Genomic DNA, 22601 nt, shown 5'->3' on the forward strand with positions numbered 1-22601 from the left:
CCAGCTCTTCATCGCAGGGGTGGAATCTGAAACCTGGACGCAGGCGGGATAATGTGTTCATTGTAATGAGAATGGAATCTGAACAAAAGAAGGATGGCATTAAAAGGAGGCTCAGATTGTCATTGGATCAAATTGCTTATTTCGAAGAATGCTTCAGAGAGAGAGCGCTAAAATGAGTATTGTATGTGTGCTTTCCCCATTTATCAACATTTATTTTTGGGCCTGTTCGTAACTTATCCCTTTTCTTCATGGCATATCCATGAATGTTATATATATATACGGTCGGTAAACATTTCTATATTGTTGGGGCTCTCTAAGAAGGAAGATTTTTAATAGACAATGATTCAATTTTATTGATATCCATATCAGTTAGCTTTTTAATAGAGATTTTCATTTCCTTTTCGTCATGAATTGTTTGATATTTTGTTCCCTACTGTTAATCATATATAGGCCATGAAAATTTATCGGGTTTATGTTGGTTCTGACGTAGTCTAATTTTATGTTTCAATTGATATTTTAAGAAATTACCTAGATCACAATCAATTGTTAAAAAATATTGATTTTAAAGTCAGATTGTAAGATTAGCTTTAGAAATCATTTGTTATCTTATCATTCATATTTTTTTGTAGGCTCTGTTTAAATCTAATTTAATATTTTAATTGGTACTACCCATATATTAAAAAATCAATTATAAAAAATATTGATTTTAAGATCGATAAATCATTTGTTCTCTACTATTCATATATTTATTGAAAATCAAAACTGTTCTTAATCAGTTTTACAATTCACTTTTCCATTAAGATAGATAACAAGGTTGGTTTAGGTTCCGGAATGTTTTATATATGATCTGAAATTATCTTATTAGTACCTAAGACATACATAAGAAAAGGTATCAAATCATAGGTGACAACGTCAGCCTAGGTTCTGGAATCTTTTAGGTAAGATCTAGAATAATATTATTTGTAACTAAGACCTTCATATAAAGAGCTTCAAGGAAAGAGATCGCTGTATTTTATTTGAGAGATGTTTGGAAAAATGAGATATAAGACGTCAAGCTGCTACAGATTGTTGAAGAAAGAAATAGTCACTCCTACGGAAGATCTGCATTTAATTGAGATAGTCTCTATTTAATTGTTGCAGTAATTTAATAAAATTTTGTGTAGATCATATGTATCTTTTGGGTGCAGCTCAGATTGTTGCAGATAATCAATGTTGTAATCAATTTTAATTTATTTACATTGTTTTATGATTTTAATAGAAAGAAGATTTTTTCATGAACAAGAGGAAAAATGAAGTCTGAAAAAAGGACTTGGCAGAATTTAAGACAGAAATGTAGTGCCGTGTCCTTTCTATCACAGGTTTCAACACTCATAATACTATTCATGTTATTACTTCTGGATCAATAAAATTTTGAAGAGAATATTTTATATATATTTCAGCGATTGTTTAGTGATCGTTAGTTCTTGTATTGCATAGAATTATTGCGGAAGATTTGCATTAAACAGTGATTAAACATGTTTTAATCAGTCAATAGCATGGCCTAGATTTTTCTTTGCTAAAGGTTAATTCAATGTTTGCTACAAAAAATGTGATCGGATTTTAACGGTTGCCAGTAAAATGTGAGTCTTGGCAGGCTCTCGTTGGCAAATATGCACAGCACAAACGCATGTGGCTCATCGAGGTATTCGTTGAAAAGTTTTATATTGTTTTATTTATTTATTAAGGTACATGCGCACAGCACACATGTGGCTCATCTAGTTCAGCAAATTCTAGGTGGCATTCAGTAAAAGAGTTTATGTGCCTTGACCAGGCTTCTTTGTTTTTCATACATGCCTATTAGGGTAGATGCAACATGACTAGAGGGCTACCATTTCAGATTATAGAACTGAGAAGGTACACCATTAAATTATTTCCCTTTGTATGTGCATACACATAACAACACTGCAAATATATTGATCACAGTAATGGGTTCTGCTGTGTTGATTTCCAGGGGAGTAATTGGTCACAACCTTGAGATTCCATCAAGGAGAGGGCAGCTGTGTAGCAGCAGACATTTGAAGCTGTCAGTAGCTCTTTTGTTATTGGTATTGCTGTTATGCACCGCATCTCTGTTTTCTCGCATCCAAGACGACAAGCTTATTGCTCAATCACAGGTAAGTTAGCGTCACTGCTTTGAATCCCATATTTGTCATGAAATATTTTTGCATCTTGAAGGTTTTATTAAGCATATCAATTTGATTTCTTCAAACCCCAACGCGATGAATTGTCAATTTGACTACTTGTAATCTCTCCATATGTCATGATTTGCATTTGTATCTTAAAAATCGTAGTACTCATGTTAATTTCATTTATAGGCGTGTAGCAAAAGTGGGTGTGTAGCAATTAAACTACTCCTACTCTTAAGTCTGCATCAGTTGTTTGAATTCATTACAAATCTGCAAAACTGCACTACCCATGTCAATTTTATTTATAGGCGTGTGAGTTGTAGTGCATACAAATGCTGGATTACCCTATATGGGTTTGGTAGTAATCTACTGTCATATTTTTGGGTTAGCGTACGTCTTGTCTATCATACTTATATCGATTACTGAGTTCCATTGACCTATTTTAATCACGTCTACAAGGTTGTATTCCAGAGTTCCAATTTCGTATAGTTTCATATAAATTGTTTTTAATGACAGCAAAAAGCTATTGGGATAATGTTGGATATAATTGTTATTTTTCTATCCCATATATTATAATTTTAGAATAGAGAAAACTTCACTGTCCAATTCTTATTAGGTTAGTTCTGAGAGGGGCTGATGTCAATTTTAATTTAGTATTGAAATCTGCCAAACTATAATTTGGTTACGAGTACGATTGGGAGTTATAGATTTTCGTCTCGGACTATTTTCATTACACTAGCAACCGAGACATGTTTTTTTGGGCTATAGTCTATTATAGAGTATTTGGATTGACAGTAAAACGTACATGTTTAGGAAACTGGGTCAATTACAAATTATATAAAAAATTTAACTACAAGACTCACTTGGACATGCGCTACTTGTGCCGACCCTCCAAGGTTTTCTTGCTGGGACTGTTCTGAATAGTTGCTGTGACTTGCACAGGTTTTATCAAAAACATGTGATTTTTACAGTCTAATTTGTGATTTGTTTTTTAATCCGTATCTGATTTATGATTTTTATATTCCGTATATTGCAAAGGTTTTTTCTCAGATTGCAAACAGTTATGAAGGTTTGTAAAGCTAAATGGAGTGTCTGAACATCCCTCCACAGGTGTCGAAAGTTTTTCACAATTCATGCAGGATGACTCAATTCTAGGTCACAGGCAGAAGGAAATTGAGATGACAGAGTAAGAAGAGGCTCCAAAAAGAATTTCATGTAGAGATGCTCTCTCTAGCATTTGATTTCAAAACCCAAAATACTCAAGACAGTAACATACATTCTCTGTTCCAATTTAACACTTGTGCAACAGTGAAATATAATTTATTTCCATCAAATCTGCAAACCCAATATTTACAGTCATGGCCTCTCAATGGCCTTTCTATCTGCGCAAGTTTGATACCAATTAGTGCAAAGTGACTCAGGCCAATTTAATTTCTGTGAAGATTCTCAACTCACAAAGTTTGTAATTTGGTTTGCTAATGTGAAGAATAGATTTCCATAAATTGATTGTTAGCTTTTTGTGTCGGGTACATGTCTTAATGCCCATTTGATATGCAAGGTATTTTGTTTCGTGAGTATTTCTCCACCCTTGTTGGTTAGCATCTTTTATATAATACTCTTATGAAACTAAAATACTATGGACTCCTTCCATCCCATTTAAAAAATTTGCTGCTGCTCCTTAATTACTCACAAGCACACACAAATCCTTCTTAATATCTTTTGTACGCCATTCTTCAAAATTACAAAAGCTATTGCATGGTTGCAGGACCTCTCTTGAGATATACCGATTTGTCCCTACATTCAATCCATAGCCTTCTGCCCCTGCTTCCAATTTTACTTGATTCTACTTTATTGTTGTTATCTATCAGATATCAAAAAAAAGAAAAGTCAAGTAAAAAATTAAAATTATGATTAAAATTTGTATTGGAAGGATTTATTGTGCAAAATCAGAAGGATAGTTTTGAAATGAGTACTTTGTTAATTTGATCTTTTACATTAAAATGATTAAACTGAATTTATGATATAGATTCAACACTTTGCATGAGAAATATTTTTTACATTTAAAATGACAAACTCAATCTATGATTCAACACTTTGTATCCTTTCTTCTGATTGTGAACATAATTTTAGTAGTAGACATAATTTAAATAATAGACATACTAGCCTATTTAGAACTCTTTAGTGTTTCTTTTGTCATTTATTTTGCATTCAAATCCTTTTCTAATTTAAAATGGTTTATGATAACTTTTTTCTACTACAAATGTTAACAAAGATCTTATAGTCATTTTGCTTTCTCCGCTTTTCCTTTTTTTGTTATGATTTGGAACTGGTGGTATTTTGGGGCCTGTATGCTAACACATTACTAGTATGGTTTATGGTAACAACTACTATGATACTTGTATCCTACTGCTAGTTGTTTTACAGTTGATGTATGGTTAATGTTGTAAAGTTGTATCTCTCTTTTTGGTCAGGGCCGTCTTCTTGTTAATATAATATAATAAAAAACAAAGATCTAATTATCTTTTATCAATTGACTTATGACATCTAAACATCATCAACTGGACTCTACAAATTTCATTCCACATCCTTGAAAGACATTAGATATTTCAAACCACATATAATCTCAGACATATAACCAACACCATGATGTACCTGCCCTGCCGACATTTGACAGGAACTGCAATGCAACTCTCGTTAATATTTAGGAAATCTTTCACCCGCTACTCTATTTGCAGCACTTTGCATACGTTCTATTTTTTAGACTTATTTAAATTTTTTTGGATATTTTTAGACGTAATAAATGTTATTTATGTGGATAAGAAATGACCTCTATTTGTGATTCAGATTTAGTAGACATTATATTGAATTCATTTCAGATTTATTAATAATAAAATTTGTGCATTATAATGAATTATTTGGAAACAATTATATATTAAAATATTTATTTATTTCTATCAAGAAAGATTTATTCAATTTAAGTCTTCTATCAATTTAATCAAATTTTAAATATTTAAAATTTTTGACTAAACTTTTTGTAGTCTACATTTTCCTTTTCTTTAAAATAATTGTAAAAATTTATTTTTCTTTTTTCTTTATATTAAATTATTTTCAGATTTATTAATAATAAATTTTGTGCATTATATTGAATTATTTGGAGACAATTATATATTCAAATATTTATTTATTCCTATCAAGGCAAAATTCATTCAATTTAATTTTTCTATCAATTTAATCAAATTGTAAATATTTAAAATTATTGACTAAAATTTTTGTACTCTACATTTACCTTTTATATAAAAATAATTGTAAGAATTAATTTTTCTTTTTTCTTTTTTCTTTTTAATCTCTATTTTATATTTATATATATATATTTTATTTAAATTACATATATTTCAATCTAAAATAATTTGTAAAATTTTGTTTTCTTTCTTTTTATTATCTATACAAGAGTTACATTTAATTAGACTCTTTTTTAATTTATATGTATTTTTATTTAAATTACATATTTCAATTTAATCATATAAAATTCTATATCTATCAACAAAATTAATGATTAGTACAAAAAAAATCAATATTATTAAAAATAAATAAAAAAATGATAAATTATTTATTTTCACCTAAGTCCAATCAACTTTTGAAAATATAAACTATTTTTATTTTTATTTTATCTAAAAATTATAAATATTAGAAGCTATGAATTTAAGAAAAGAAGTTGTTTATAAGAACAACTAGTGCAACTCTAACATTCATATGGTGACTATTAATTGAAGTATTGAAATAATAAATACTGTACAGTTTTGATAATTTTGTTACTCATAAAAATTGGAATTCTCTAAGACTTTTTAAAATGTTGTGGTTTTTTCTTTTGAAGTATTTTAAATATTAAAAAAAAATAGTACTTAATGAGAATGTAAAGGATTAAATTATTGATTAGAAGAGAATATGTATTAATGAATAATCATAAAGCTGATATTTTTAATTATATCAATTTTATTGTGATATTGATTAACTTTAGCTAATATATAAAAATTATTATTTTAATGTTGATCTATAATTATTTTTTCTATTTTTTAAATAATTAGTTTTATGAGATTCCCTCTGTGGAATGCAACAAGAAATGGGCCTCTCTTTTTGCAACAAAGCTTAAAGGCAAGGCCGCTGACGCTTGCTCCATCTCCATTCCAAACAGTATTGTGGATCAAAATATGGCTCACATGCACTTAGTATTGGTTGGAAAATTGATTGGTCCACACCCAAATATTGAGGTTGTTAGATCATGGGTGGCGAGGTAATGGAAAGGTAAAAGTCAAACTGATGTTGTGGCTATGGCTAGTGGCTTCTTCTCCTTTTCATTCGCGTGTGAAGAATATTTTCAATCTATTTTGGCGGGAGATCCTTGGATGCTAGGAAAAGCCTCGTTGGCCCTTAAAAAATGGGAACCAAGTCTTAACCCCAAAGACTGGGAATGTAATGAAGCCCCTATTTGGGTCAGACTGCCAGGTTCACCCATGGAATTCTGGGGAGAAGAAATATTTGCGAGTATTGCAACTTGTTTTGGGGACCTAATCTCAGTTGATCCAATGACTGTAGTAAAAAGATGACTGGTCTATGCCAGACTGTGTGTTAATGTCAAACAGTACTCAAACCTACCTTCCAAGGTACATCTTTTCTCTAAGCTCGGTAGATGGGTGCAAAGAGTGGATTATGAATCCATCCCCTTTGCATGTTTCCACTGCAACAAAGTTGGTCACTAGGCCAAGAAGTGCTCGTCTAAGCCAAAGAAGGAATGGAAAAAGAGGAATGAGCTGCTCTTAGAAAAGATGGATGCCCTAGCCATAGATCCTCCCTTGATTATTTTGGTCTCTGACTTGGATGGACCTAGATCTGAGCCAATCATCCCCGCTACCCTTGACCTGAGCATCTCGGCCCTTGAGGAAATTTATTGGGAGATCCCCTACTGTGAATGCCCCCCACATGGACGTGGTTTCCTCAATCTCTCCTGGATCTGCCCAAAATATTCCCATTCAGTTGATTATTGATATGGATAGCTCGTTGGAGTTGAATCCCCTGACCTCTCCCTTGTAGGAATCATCTCTTGAAGACTCTGCTCCTTTTATTGAGGTCAAACCCAAAAATAGAAGAAGGAACTCCCCTATTGGCCAAAACACTCTGATTCCAGGAGGGTCTTAACCAGAAATAGACAAAGAGCGGATTGTGGGTCAGAATTAAGGGGGGTGGGGAGACAACCCAATGTAGTTAGTATAGATAGACAAATTCGAGTTTCCATTGCTGATGGAGCCTAGAGAACATTACCAGAAATGGGGATGGGATCCCCCCCTCATGCAAAATGAAGGTCATCTAATGGAATTTAAGGGGCTTAAATCACCCCCATAAGCATGACCTACTATCAAATTTGGTCAGAGTTTACAAACATGATATTTGCCTTGTCCAAGAAATGAAAATGCCTGGTAGAAAAGTAGAAAAAATCAAACAGGCGATTTTTGGAGGTTGTGGTGTTCACTGTTTGGATGCTGATGGTGCTTCAGGAGGTATTGCCACCCTTTGGAATTTGAGACTGCTAAGTGGTAAGGTGGTTCTCTCTTCTCCTAATCACATTGCTACTAGATTATTTAATCTTAAAGATGGATCCTCCTAGATCATTTCCAACATCTATGCTCCTAATGGGAGATCAGCTAGGAAAGACCTCTAGTCTTTCATTTTCCATTCTAGATATCTTTTTCCTAATGAGAAATGGATTCTTCTGGGAGATTTCAATAACCCTCTCTCTAATCTAGACAAATCTAGGGGTATACCTATCTTTATCGATAGTAGACAAGACTTGGCTGACATGATCAACTCTTTGAGCCTTTTGGATCTTGATCTTGTTGGGGCCAATTTCACGTGCTCCAATAGACATAGTGGAGAGGATCTTATTGTCTGATCTGTCCTGATTGGCTTCAGATGGCCTCCTATAGACTCAATGCCTTGGCGCATGTTGGATCTGATCACTTCCCCATCTGCCTCTCGGTTTCTCTGTTGTTTGGTAGAAAGGCGTACACCTTCTGATTTGAGAAAATGTTTCTCATGGCCCCTTGAATCCAAGATAAAGTTATGGAGTGGTGGAATGTTGATATCTAGGGAACAACTATGTTTCCTATAGCCAAGAAGCTCTCCAATGTCAAGTCTAATATTCAACGTTGGAACAAATTCACTTTTGGCAACATCTTCAAAGTTAAAGAGAAGCTCAAACTGGATCTTGAAAAGTTTCAAAACCATATTCAAGCTTATGGGTTTGATAAAGATGTCTCGAACAAAGAAATATATATTTTGACTAAATTACATGACATTATCTCCAAAGAATAGGAATTTTGGAAGTAGAGATCTAGAGCTTTATGGCTTAAAAGTGGTGACAAAAATACTAAGTTGTTTCATATGATGACTCTTAAGCACAGGGCTACTAACAGAATAAACAAAATTAGGATCGGACAGAGATGGATTGGTAAGCATGATGAGATTTGCCAGGAAGCCATCATTTTTTTTCTCTAAGCCCCTTTCTATGGATGACCCTCTTGATACTTTAGCTCAGAATGATATCTTGTAGGAGATTCCCTCCATCATCTTCTAGGACATGACCTTGGAGCTGAACCACTCAAGAATTTTTCGTATCTTGCTCTCTCTTGAAGGAGATAAAAGCCACCTTCTTGGTCCTCATCCCTAAGAAATCTGACACCATCTCTTTTCAGGATTTTAGACCTATTAGCCTTTGCAATTCTATTTATAAAATATTCACTAAGATTTTCATGCTTAGGTTTAAGATTTTCATCCCCTCTTTAATTTCTAAACATAAAAATGGATTTTCCTTGGGAGGCAGATCCTAGATTCTACTATTGTGGTTCATGAGAATATGTACTCCCTTTCAACCAATAAAAAACCATTTTATTTTTTTTGTTTCGTTTTGTTTTGTTTTGTTTTTGTTTTTGTTTGTTTTTTTTTCTTTTTTCTGAAACTCGACCTAATGAAAGATTTTGATAGAGTTAATTGGAGTTTTCTCCCCCAAATCCTTAGGGATTTTGGATTCAAAGATAACTTCATCTACATCATTGAGAAATTTGTTTCCACCCCAAAATTCTCTATGTTGATTAATGGATCTGCCTCTGGTTTTTTCTCAGCGTCTAGGGGCATAAGACAAGGAGATCCTCTATCTCCTTTCCTTTTCATATTCATGAGTGAAGCTCTCAGTAAAATTATTCAAAGGGAAGTTAGAAGTGGAAATATTATGGGCTTACAACCCTCCTCTTAGGCCTCCACATGCTCTCACCAACAATTTGTCGATGACACTCTCTTGATGGGGGAAGGTTCGGTTAAAGAAGCTAAGAATTTATAAAAGACTCTGGGTACATATGAGCATGGTTCAAGGCAAAAAATTAGCCTGTCATGAATCGTATTCTTGATAAGTGTATTTCAGAGATTTAATGTACGTTTTTATGTATGCATTGAAATTAAAATAGATTTGAGAATTCAATTTAAAAGATAATTTAGATGTGAGGAAATATTGTATGCATTTTATTCATGCAATTGATATGTAATTCAATATCTAGTATTCTTTAATTTGGGATTGTCAATGCTGATGAATTATCGAGTGTAAGTGATTCAGGAACAGGTGAACAAAGTCGAAGGAAAGAACATGACTCAGGTAGACTTGTTTTTAACTAATAACTTCAATAGAATAGGGAATCTCACACACCACATTAGTGAAGTTATGCATATACATCTATGTCTGCATTGATGAATGATTTGGAGTCAGGAAAATGTTATATTTTATTTGTCTATGAAAGGTGAAAAATTGTAAATAATTTGAATTAAATAGTGACTCTATGATTTAACGTCCTTTGTGTAGAAATATGTGAATTACCGAGACTATAAATAATGTTTGGTTTTCAAAATTATACTATAGTTGTACGTATTTTAAATGTATATTACTCAATCATCTCTCTCTCTCTCTCTCTCTCTCTCTCTCTCTATATATATATATATATACGTAGGTAAATTAGGTTCATGTATAATTATATTCATTATTTTTAATATGATTATTTATAAGTTGAATAATTTGGATTTTACAACCTAACGTACCATATATAGAATGATTGATTTTAATAATCATTTTGTTTATATTGATGCAAGTTAAACGTACATGGTAGTAGATAACTTCAATTCTATCGAACACACATATATACATATATATTTTGAGGTGAATATTTAAATTAAGTTTATGTGATAATTGTACTATGATACAAACATGATTATTTATAAAATGTATTTATGAATATTCGCATATATATAAATTATGATTATGTATTATTTTCTTTAAACGTTTAAGTTTATACTTACCTTGCAACTTATAATAAAGTTGATTATTCCATATTTATCAAGAAAGGTGGTGGGTTTTAGTTGCCATAGGATAGCGACTATGTCGCATGAGAGTTAGGGTGGCTGGTTAGACACAAAGACCATCAGTTAACATAGACCTAGAGTAGCGATGTTGATGGAGATCATGGCAATAAACTAGGCATAGACCATCAGTTAAATGCAGAACTTAGAGGCTACAGTGACGTGGAGATCGTGTTAATCGACTTGCCATCAAGAACGATAATCTCGCTCATGTCAAACACTTAAGTATTTGTAATTTCCTTAAACTTTTCCAACCCCTCCTCCAAGCTAGCAATCTACCACGAGATAGCAGACACTTCTCTAACAGTGACTACAGACTCATGGATTAGCATACCCATCTCACAATAGATAACTCCCTTCATTCCATGAATCCTCAGTTATAACATAGAAGAAGAACTCAATCTTAGGCATATAACTACAGGAATAAATAAAGTAATAGGCACGTGGTGCCATGGTATTGAGAATATCCACAATAAGAAGCATATTCATAGTCAATTCATGCACTTAAACTGCATCTACAATTACCCTCTTTTAGATGTGTAGACGTGAGAGAGAGAGTTAAATAAGGAGACTCAACGTAATGCAAAGAAGACTTGAAATAAACAACCATAACCGAGCCTCTATTTTTGGAGAGATCATAGGAGAATTAAGGATATATAGAGATGTAGGATTGAAAAGAAAGACACACACAATAGGAGAGATGATAGACACACGGAGGGAAGAAGAGAATAGTAGAGGAAATAGTAAGGATATTCATATAGCATCAAAGAGAGAGAGAAATAGAGAGTTGTTTAAGAATAAGAGTGAGAAGATAGATTGGTGATAGTTTTGCAAGCGTTCAAGGAAGGTGTAGATCTATTTTGAGGAAGCGCATCAGAGATTTCTCAATCAGCTCAAGCTTACAAAGAGGTCAGAATCTCTTTTATTTTGGTTATTATTTGAAATAAGGAAGTGATAAATTAGAAGCTTTTTATATAGTGTACGATTTCTTATATGATTTTGCATATGTTATTTGTCTCCTGAAAATGTGTTATTAAGCTTTTTAAAAGTTTAAAGGAAATCATAGGAGAAATAGATGTTATTTAATTTAATTGCTTTAAAGTGATATTTGTCAAAATTATTTGTTTATATTTTCAATTAAAGAATGTGTTCACATACCTTATGCCTTATATGAAATAAAAATCATCTTGTGTAACACCTTCTTTTACATTGTATCCATTCGAAAAATTGCTTATGAAATTTTATTGTTTTCCAAAATATGAAAGATTGTCTTTAATTAGCAGAAATAGATGAAATAGTGTTTATAGGGGAGATGATATTTCTATTTTTCAAAAGATTGTATTATCAATTGTATTCATGTTTGTGGGAACCAAGCTAGGGATAGGCTTGTGTAGAGAAAGTTATCTTCTGGGATGGGTGCCGAATGTGGATTTTTAGAGAGAATAGTTGTTTTTTCCAACTATTTATTTACTATGCATGGCATTATACTCGGCCGAGTAATTCTTTGAATTATCCATAGAATGAATGGAATTCTTTGCTTTATGCTCTCTACCATATCCTTGTTGGATAATGAATGCTTATTTCTTAAAAGATATAGAAAAATGAAAATGCTTGTATCATCTAGGCATGCACCAGATTCCCTCTTGCCTTCGAATTCTTTGGTTAAAACAATTCAGGTAGGGTTGGGTATTCTTAATTGACCAAGAATTCCGAGGAAGCGTAAGCTTCATGGTTTGGTGGAAAAAATGCCTGAATCTTGTTCTCATCTTCATTCAAAGGAATGAAAGGAAGCGACTGAGAATGGAGATCGATGGATACATCTCACCTTCCTTCTTTTTGTATATAATTAAGGCAATATGAAAGCCTATGTAGGGAATAAGGACTTATATGTTGAGAGATTTGTATTAATCATTTTACATGATAATGATATATCTATGAATGTTTTATAAACTTTTTGATAATTCCCTATATTTTGTATGAAATAGACTTATTAATTGACTTATGGGTTTATTTATGAATAAAGAGTAGATTAGGTTTTATATCCTAAATTTACGTCTTTACATTTTGGTATCAGAGCCTAGGTTTTATAACACTAGGACCTATGAGTCACTTTGCAAGATGAATTTGGAGATTAATAGTTTTGTGTTGAAATATTATAGAGATGGTGCATATCAAGGAGACAACTTGAAAGTCTACAGCTAGGTATGGCCACTATCTGAGGGTCAAGAAGGATCCTCTATCTCCTGTCAAGCCTATTTTGGATAATGTTCCTCCCGAAGTGAAACCAGTTCCTAAAGAAAGTGTCATGATAGAAAAAGGCCCTACTGAATCCCTTACTGAAAAGACTATTCCTATAGAGGAAAAAAAGCCTGGGTTAGAATACTCACCAATAAGGCCAATTGTGATAAGTTCTGATGAGTCTAAGGAATATACTCCTTTGAGTGATAATGAATCTGAGGGACATACCCCTCTAAGTGAGAGTGAATCTGAAGGATATACTCCCCTAAGTTCTAGTGAGTCCGAATGATATACTTCCATGACTCCTCCAGAAGAGTGATATATTATGTAATAACACTTTTATTATCAATAAATAAAGTTGTCTTCCTTTCTATAATAAAGTTGAGTTGAATGTGATGTTTTTGTAAGATTCTTATGATGATATGTATTTTTGACCCTAACTTATGTTATAAACTTGAATGAAGTAAATTTGTAAATTATCTATTTATGTCTTATTATAGTTCTATATTGTTTCCCTCTAATAGTGAATATGGGTATTAATCTCTATAGTTACATTACGAGGATAGATGTTAGGAAGAATTGATAAAAGTTACAGAAGTCATAACTTAGCAATTATTTTTCCAACTATTCGCTAAGAAATATCAACATTTCCCTGATGCAGAAATTGTTGAATAACAATGGCCTCAATAACCACAAGGGCTGTGCCTAGTAATGGGAATGAAAGGCTACACCAAATCCTTGATTTACTGAACTAGCAGAGTGTCAGAATCAATGAACTCGAACATGAGGTTCGAATGGACAAAGAAGTCTGACAAGAAGCTCCAAGGGTTGAGGAGCAGCCAGATAACTAAGCCAGAATAGAAGAAGAGCTGGCAGAAGATTTGAAAAGAACAACCCCACCAAAGTTTGATGGAAAAACTATTGGTGATGGTGCAGAGGCATGGGTAATAGAAATGGAGAAATATTTTGGTCTCCGCAACATGTCCAACAAAACCAAGGCAGTTTGGGCTGCTTATCAGCTGTCTGGCGAAGCTGCTACTTGGTGGGATAATGAAAAGTCTAAAAGGAAATTACAACCAAGAGATATCACATGGGAATTTTTCTTGCAATCCTTTAGGAAGAGGTGGCTTCCTTAATTATTCTTCGATAAGAAGATGACTGAATTTCAGAACCTAACTCAAGGTAGTATGTGGATAACTCAATACTGGGAGAAGTTTACCAACCTCCTTAAGTATGTTCCGCAATATCAGATGGATGAGAGATTCCATATTCAGAAGTTCATTTTGGCTTTTCATAATCCACTAACTATGGAGGAGGTATTTGAGAAAGCGACCAAGCAAGAGCAAAAGTTACAACAGTTGGGGAACTTCCGTAAAAATGTGAATAACCGATAGAATTTAGGGAATAGGAATTTCCAAAGGAACAATAATGACAACAATCAGCAAATGAGAAATCTTAAGAGGGGACCCAACACTTAGGAAGGAGGAAGAGTGAATTAGGATGGAAACAAGAAAGCAAACAATAACACCAATGCCTGACAGAATAGGGACAGAGGAAGGTCAGGTGGCCATCCCGGACCTAGGGATGGGTGTTATAATTGTGGAGGGAGTCATTATGCCTTGAATTTTCCACAATGCACTCCTACACAGAGAGGAAAAAATCATCAAGGAGCCCCTCAACATCAGATTCACGCTACAGTCGACAATCATCAAGCTAATTTCCAAGCCGCACCTATTCAAATGACGAGTAAGATCTTTGGACAATCAGTTTCTATTTTAATATATACATGAGCTACTGAATGTTTTATTGATCCAAAAGTAGTTTCTAGAATATCTGTTAGACCTGGTTATATTTCAAATGCATGGATTGTTCAATATGGAAATCGAGTAGAACGGAGGGTAGATACTTGTCTATTTTGTAGTGAATTAGAACTTCCTAGTTTCCAAACCCAAGTTAACCTTTATTTACACCACTAGGATCATATGATGTGATCTTAGGTATCAATTGGTTTACTGAACTTAAAGCCATAGTGAACTATGAAGATAAGGTCATCAGTTTCATTGATGATTTAGGGAATTCCGTTGAAATTTTCAGGTCTCAAAAGCCTCTCGAATTAAGATACATTTCAGAAATGCAACTCAAGGAGGCCCAAAGAAAAGGATGTTCCATGATTTCCATCATGGTTAATGATTTGAATAATTTAGAGAAAAGCCCAAAGGATTATCCTGTCCTTACAGAGTTCCTAGATGTCTTTCCTGAAGATCTTACCAAGTTACCACTTAAGAGAGAGTTTGATTTTTCTATAGAACTCTTACCTAGAATGGAGCCACAGTCTAAAGCCCCATATAGAATGATAACAACAGAACTATATGAGCTTAAGGCTCAATTGCAAGAGTTGCTTAGGCAAGGTTTTATTAGACCAAGTGTATCCCCTTGGGGTGCACCAATGATCTTTGTAAAGAAGAAAGATGGTACTTTGAGGTTATGCATTCATTATAGAATGTTGAATAAAGTAACTATCAAAAATAGATATCCTCTACCAAGGATAGATGAATTATTTGATCAAATGAAAGGTGCATTGGTATTCTCCAAGATTTTTCTTCGATCAGGATATCATCAGTTAAGGATTAAGGATGAAGACATTCCAAAGACTACATTCTGAACACGGTATGGGCACTATGAATTCATAGTGGTACCATTTGCTTTAACCAATACCCCAACAACATTCATGAACCTCATGAGCAGTATTTTCATAGAATACTTAGATGATTTTGTTTCAATCTTCACTGATGACATATTGATCTATTCTAAGAATGAAAAAGAACATAAGAAGCACCTGAGGATAGTTTTGCAATGATTGAGAGATCGTAAGCTTTACGAGAAATTCTCTAAGTGTGCCTTCTTTCAAGAAAAGGTGCAATACTTAGGTCATTTCATATCCGCTGAAGGAATTTCAGTTGATCCTGTAAGGATAGAAGCAATAGTAGATTGGCCAACACCTCAGAACATTTCAGAAGTTTAGAGTTTTATGGGACTTGCAGGATATTATAGAAAATATGTGGAAGGGTTTTCTAGGATAGCAGCACTAATTACTTCACTTCAGAAAAAGGAAAAAATGTTTGAATGGACTGAGAAGTGTGAGGAATCATAACAACTCCTAAAGCATAAATTGACAACAACACTAGTATTAACTATACTAGATCCCAATGGACATTTTGTAGTAATTACAGATGCCTTGGGTGAAGGTGTAGGAGCAGTGTTGATGCAGGAAGGAAAGGTTGTTGCATTTGAATCATGAAAGCTAAAGCAATATGAGATGAATTATGCTCCACATGATTTGGAACTTCTAGCTATTGTGCATGCATTACAAATGTGGAGGCATTACCTTATAGGGAAGCCTTTTGAGCTAAAAATGGATCATTTGGGATTAAAGTATATTTTTACACAACCTAACCTAAATGCAAGACAAAGAAGGTGGCTTGAATTTTTAAGTGAGTATGACTTTGGTATTGAATATATCAAAGGGAAGGAAAATAGAGTAGCTGATGCTCTCAGCAGAAGAAGACACCTATTTGCTATGGTTACAATGAAGACAAACTTGAAACAACAAGTGTTGCAGAATCTTCCAAAAGATGAACATTATCAAAGGGTTAAACAAGCATTGGAAAGAGATTCTTCAGATCATCGTTATGATGGATATGAGATAGAACCAGAGGGTATTTTGAGGTACCAAGGAAGGATGTACATATCAGAAGGGGGAGAGTTGAGGAAGTTAATATTGCATGAGATGCACAATACACCTTATTCAGGACACCCTGAAATAACAAAAATGGTAGCCGATTTGAAAACATTGTATTTTTAGCCTAAACTCAGAAAAGAAGTGGTTCAGTATGTAGCACAATGTTTGGAATGTCAAAGAGTGAAAGCTGAACATGTTTATCCAGCAGGACTTCTATTCCAACATGCTATACCAGAATACAAGTGGTAGGTAATCAGTATGGATTTTATCCAAGGATTACCAATGAGCAAAAATAAACATGACACTATCTTAGTATTGGTGGATAAGTTGACTAAAGTTGCACATTTCATACTTGGGAATCTCAAAGATGGATCATTTGTTCTTGCCAAGAAATTTGTGTAGAAATTTTTTTGGTTACATGGTGTTCCAAAAACCATAATATCTGATAGGGATACTAGGATGACTTCTAGATTTTGGAAAACATTGAATGTAGCATTGGGAGCAAGACTAAATTTTAGTTCAGCATATCATCCTCAAACTGATGGCCAAGTAGAAATGATTAATTAGGCAGTGGAGGATCTTTTGTGAATGTATTGCATGGATCAGCAGTACAAATGGGAGGAGTACTTGCCTTTAGTCAATTTTGATTATAAAAACTCCTTTCATGCATCATTAGGGATGGTGCCTTTTGAAGCACTCTTTGGGCAAAAGTGTCACACACCTATCAGTTGGGATAGACTAGAGGATAGGATCATTACTAGTCTTGATTTACTTAAGGAAATGGATGAGCAAATGGTGCTGAAAAAGAGTAGGTTGAAGGAAGTAGCTGACCAACAAAAGAGTTATGCAGACCAAAATAGGACTTACATACAATTTATTGGAGGAGATAAAGTCTTTTTGAGAGTCAAACCTCATAAGAGCTCTATCTCATTTGAAAAATCATCAAAATTGGCACCAAGATATGTGGGACCCTTTGATGTACTAGAGGTTATCAATCCAGTTGCTTATAGATTACCTTTACCCCCTGCTCTAGCTTGAATCCACAATGTGTTTCATGTTTCTTTATTGAAACCTTATCATACTGATGCATCTCATATTCTTGATTGGAAATCTTTACAGGTTTAGGATCCAGGGGTGGTGCTAGTGGAGCCCATCCGAATCCTAGATCAGCGTAGTGTGAAGCTACGTAGCAGATATTTCACTAAGTATAAGGTTCAGTGAGACCAATATTTTGAGGATAGTGCTACATGGGAAGATGCTGAGATGATTGACCGTCATTTTCCTCATTTGTTTTCTTAGGAAATATCTGCTTAATATTTGGGATATCTTTGAAACAATGATTTTAATTTTATGATGTAAACTTGGATAACATGTGTTCTATTGTTATTATTTTAAATTTGATGTATGGTTGACATTTTTTATCAGATATAATTGTTATGTGATTATTAATGAGTAGTAAGACATCGAGATGATGTCTCTTCCAAGAGGGGAATGATGTCATGAATCGTATTCTTGATAAGTGTATTTCAAAGATTTAATGTAGGTTTTTATGTATGCATTGAAATTAAAATAGATTTGAGCATTCAATTTAAAAGATAATTCATATGTGAGGAAATATTGTATACATTTTATTCATGCAATTGATATGTAATTCAATATCTAGTATTATTTAATTTGGGATTGTCAATGCTAATGAATTATCGAGTGCAAGTGATACAGGAATAGGTGAACGAAGTCAAAGGTGAGAACATGACTTAGCTAGAGTTGTTTTTAACTAATGACTTCGATAGAATAGGGAATCTCACACACCACATTAGTGAAGTTATGCATATACATTTATGTCTACATTAATGAATGATTTGGAGTTAGGAAAATGTTATGTTTTATTTGTCTATGAAAGGTGAAAAATTGTTAATAATTTGAATTAAATAGTGACTCTATGATTTAACGTCCTTTGTGTAGAAATATGTGAATTACCAAAACTATAATTAATGTTTGGTTTTTGAAATTATACTATAGTTGTACGTATTTTAAATGTATATTACTCGATAACACACACACACACACACACACACACACACACACATATATACGTAGGTAAATTTGGTTCATGTTTAATTATATTGATTATTTTTAATATAATTATTTATAAGTTAAATAATTTGGTTTTACAACCTAACGTACCATATATAGAATGATTGATTTTAATAATAATTTTGTTTATATTGATGCAGGTTAAATATACATGGTAGTAGATAACTTTGATTCTATCGGACACATATATATACATATATATTTTGAGGTGAATATTGAAATTAAGTTTATGCGATCATTGTACTATGATACAAACATGATTATTCATAAAATATATTTATGAATATTCACATATATATAAATTATGATTATGTATTATTTTCTTTAAACGTTTAAGTTTATACTTACCTTGCAACTTATAATAAAATTGATTATTCGATATTTATCAAGAAATGTTGTGGGTTTTAGTTGCCATAGGATAGCGACTATGTCGCATGAAAGTTAGGGTGACCGATTAGACACAAAGACCATCGGTTAACACAAACCTAGAGTAGCGATTATCATCTATTTCACTAAAAATTCTATTTCCATTGCATTTTTATTTTATAATTAAATAAAATAAGAATCATTTTCACAATAAGTAATTATAGATAAATATGGTTTGTTACAATTTACCACATAGTCTGTAGGCATATTTCCTTCCTGATATACATGGAAAATTTGAATTTCATCTAGTTTGGCCATCATAATGTGGCACTCTAGGATTAAATGATTAATAGTTTAGCTAGGGGATATTTATTTACTCAAACAATTAATAATGTTCGGTGAATCACTCTAACTATTTTTTTTGTGCCCTTCAAGAATAGCTAGTTGTAACACAATGTAGACTTCATTTTCCTTAGCAAAGCAGTTTGTCGGAGTATCCAATAGGAGTGCCATAGTCAAGGAAATCCTACCATTATGATCATGAGTAACTACCCCACAATCTATTGGTCTAGGATTAGCTTTAGCCACTCCATCAACATTAATTTTGATCCACCCTCTGGAGGGTACAACCTAGGCAATATAAGGTCTTGTCTATTGAATCTTTATAATAAGGTTAGAAATATCCCAGTTGATATGCCATCTATTATTAATATCCCAATCATGATCTAGGGTAGGCATAGTAGGATAAAACCAGTAGGAAGGACAATAAGTTAAGATTCTCCTAAATAGAGTTCTGGATTCGACGGGTCAAGGAAAAGGCAAAAGTCACTTTGTCCCTAAAAAATGTGACTATTTATTTCATTCTAGATACCCCAAACAACATGGGGTGACATGAAGCTCCATAAGGAGAATCTTACATTAATTTCAAAACCAATATAGTAAACATGTCACATCTTCACTGTAAGTATACTAAATATTTGTTTGAATTGGAAACCATCTTTTCACATGTATGAAATCTTTATCTTAGATTCTAAGTTATAGTTTCACATAGAAAATACTTTACCTATCAGAGGAAGAAAAATATGGTGGATAGCATAGATTTAATATTAAATGGGTCTCGTGGACATCATTAAAACTTCTTCATTCATTCATTTAGTGAGAAGCTACCAATATGACAGATGTTGAGGTTGGTGAGTATTGATTAATGTATACTCTATATTAGGAAATGGCAAAAAAGTACTTCTCACACCAATTATTACAATATGTGGAATAATCCAAATGTATAGACCTAACAGCTAGTTTCTGCCACTTTATAAATCAAGTAGCTCACTAATTTGAAAGGATTTTCTACTTGGGTTTGCATTCTTGATCTCAAATTCAACTCTGTGCCTTGGACATAAGCACTGATCTATTGAAGATATCAAAATACATCAAAATAAAAGTACATTTTCCATTGTTTTAGAAATACATAAAAATCAAAGTGCAATTTAATGTATAATAATTAAGGAAAACCTTTCATTATTTTTGGGGAAAAAAGCCAACATAGAAAACACGTCACATCTTCATTGTAAATGTACTGCATATGTCTTGTAATTGGAAACCTGTACTTTCGCTTGTATAAAATCTTAATCTAAGATTCTAAGAGATCCTTCTCTATTGAAAACACTTTGATTGTTAGAGGACTTTATGCATGTCAATGGCATGAAGAGTTGCATGGGTATGGATGTTAGCTTATTTCTGAAGAAGATATTGAATTGTCAATTAAATGATTATAGAAACCTGATAATTCCTGATCCTTTCAATAGGTGGCATGAAGAGTTGCATGCCATCATTGTGAATGAATGGTATTTTGTTCCCAAAGAATGAATTAAAATGACAGTTAAAAATGATTATGGCAGATAATTTTTTATTCTTTGAAAAGGCAAAAAAGTTGAAAAGGAATATTTAGAACTTCTAAATTTAGAGCTTCAAGTTTTTTTATAAATTGATAGAGGTTGAGGTTATCAAGGAGCATTATAAATATTTTCCTCTATATTTGTTTAAGAATAGTATCAGAAATGGAATGCCCATATGTAGATGTTTCCCATGTTTCCATAAGATATAGGTTTAATAGCACCGGGTGGAGAATATTTTAGAAAGGTTGTGTTTATAGTAGCACAAAAAAATTATTTATAGCTAAAGGAGCATTGAAATCATAGAAGGTAGATAAAGGGGTATTGAAATGCCACTGCAGTTGTAGATGGCCTTTCCCTTGCTGCCCACCTATTCTAATTACAATACTCATCTATGGAACTCCTCTATTTCTTATAAGGGCAAGATGCATCTGTGAGCTCCCTGTCCAGTTTTTATAGCTAGAATATTGCATCTGTAAAGCTCCTCCTATAGTTTTTATAGATAGAATCTTGCATTCATAAAGTTATCAACAATTCAATGGTGTTGTTGCTCAAGTAGTAAAATTTCAATAGTGTTTTCTTATTCTCTGCGGTCCATAATAGTTTCATAATAGTTTTAGTGCATATGGTTTCATAAGTTATCATTTTTTTTAATTTTAGCATTTTGCATTTTGCATTTTTGCATTTTGCATTTTTCATTTTTCTTTTAGCATTTAGCATTTACCATTCTGCATTTAGAATTTAGCATTTTAGCATTTTAGCATTTTGCATTTTACATTTTAGCATTTTAACATTTAGCATTTTTCATTTTAGCATTTTAGCATTTTAGCATTTTACTTTTTTGCATTTTGCATTTAGCATTTTGCATTTTAGCATTTTAGTATTTTGCATTTTGCATTTTAGCATTTTAGCATTTAGCATTTTTTCATTTTAGAACTTAGCATTTAGCATTTTGCATTTTAGTATTTTTAGCATTTTAGCATTTAGCATTTTTGCATTTTAGCATTTAGCATTTTTGCATTTTTGCATTTTTGTATTTTTGCATTTCGCATTTTGCATTTTGCATTTTTACATTTTAGCATTTAGCATTTTTTCCTTTTTTGCATTTTTTCATTTTTCAGTTTTCATTTTGCTTTTAGCATTTAGCTTTAGCATTTTGCATTTTCCATTTTGCATTTTTGTATTTTGCATTTTGCATTATTGTTTTAGCATTTAGCACTTAGCATTTAGCATTTTGCATTTTAGCATTTAGCATTTTGCATTTTAGAATTTTAGAATTTTAGCATTTTAGCATTTTAGCATTTTAGCATTTACTATTTTGCATTTTTGCATTTTAGCATTTAATATTTTCCATTTTAGCATTTTAGCATTTTAGCATTTAGCATTTTTGGATTTTTTCATTTTATCATTTTAGCTTTTATCATTTTTGCATTTCTATATTTTTGCATTTTAGCATTTTGCATTTTGCATTTTTGCATTTTGCATTTTGCGTTTTAGCATTGTAGCATTTTAGCATTTGCCATTTTAGCATTTTAGCATTTAGTATTTTTGCATTTTTACATTTTAGCATTTTAGCATTTAGCATTTTTGCATTTTTACATTTTTGCATTTTAGCATTTTGCATTTTTTCTTTTTTGCATTTTTGCATTTTGCATTTTC

The sequence above is a fragment of the Cryptomeria japonica genome, chromosome 5 (genome assembly GCF_030272615.1).
Source record: "Cryptomeria japonica chromosome 5, Sugi_1.0, whole genome shotgun sequence".
Classification (NCBI taxonomy): Eukaryota; Viridiplantae; Streptophyta; class Pinopsida; order Cupressales; family Cupressaceae; genus Cryptomeria; species Cryptomeria japonica.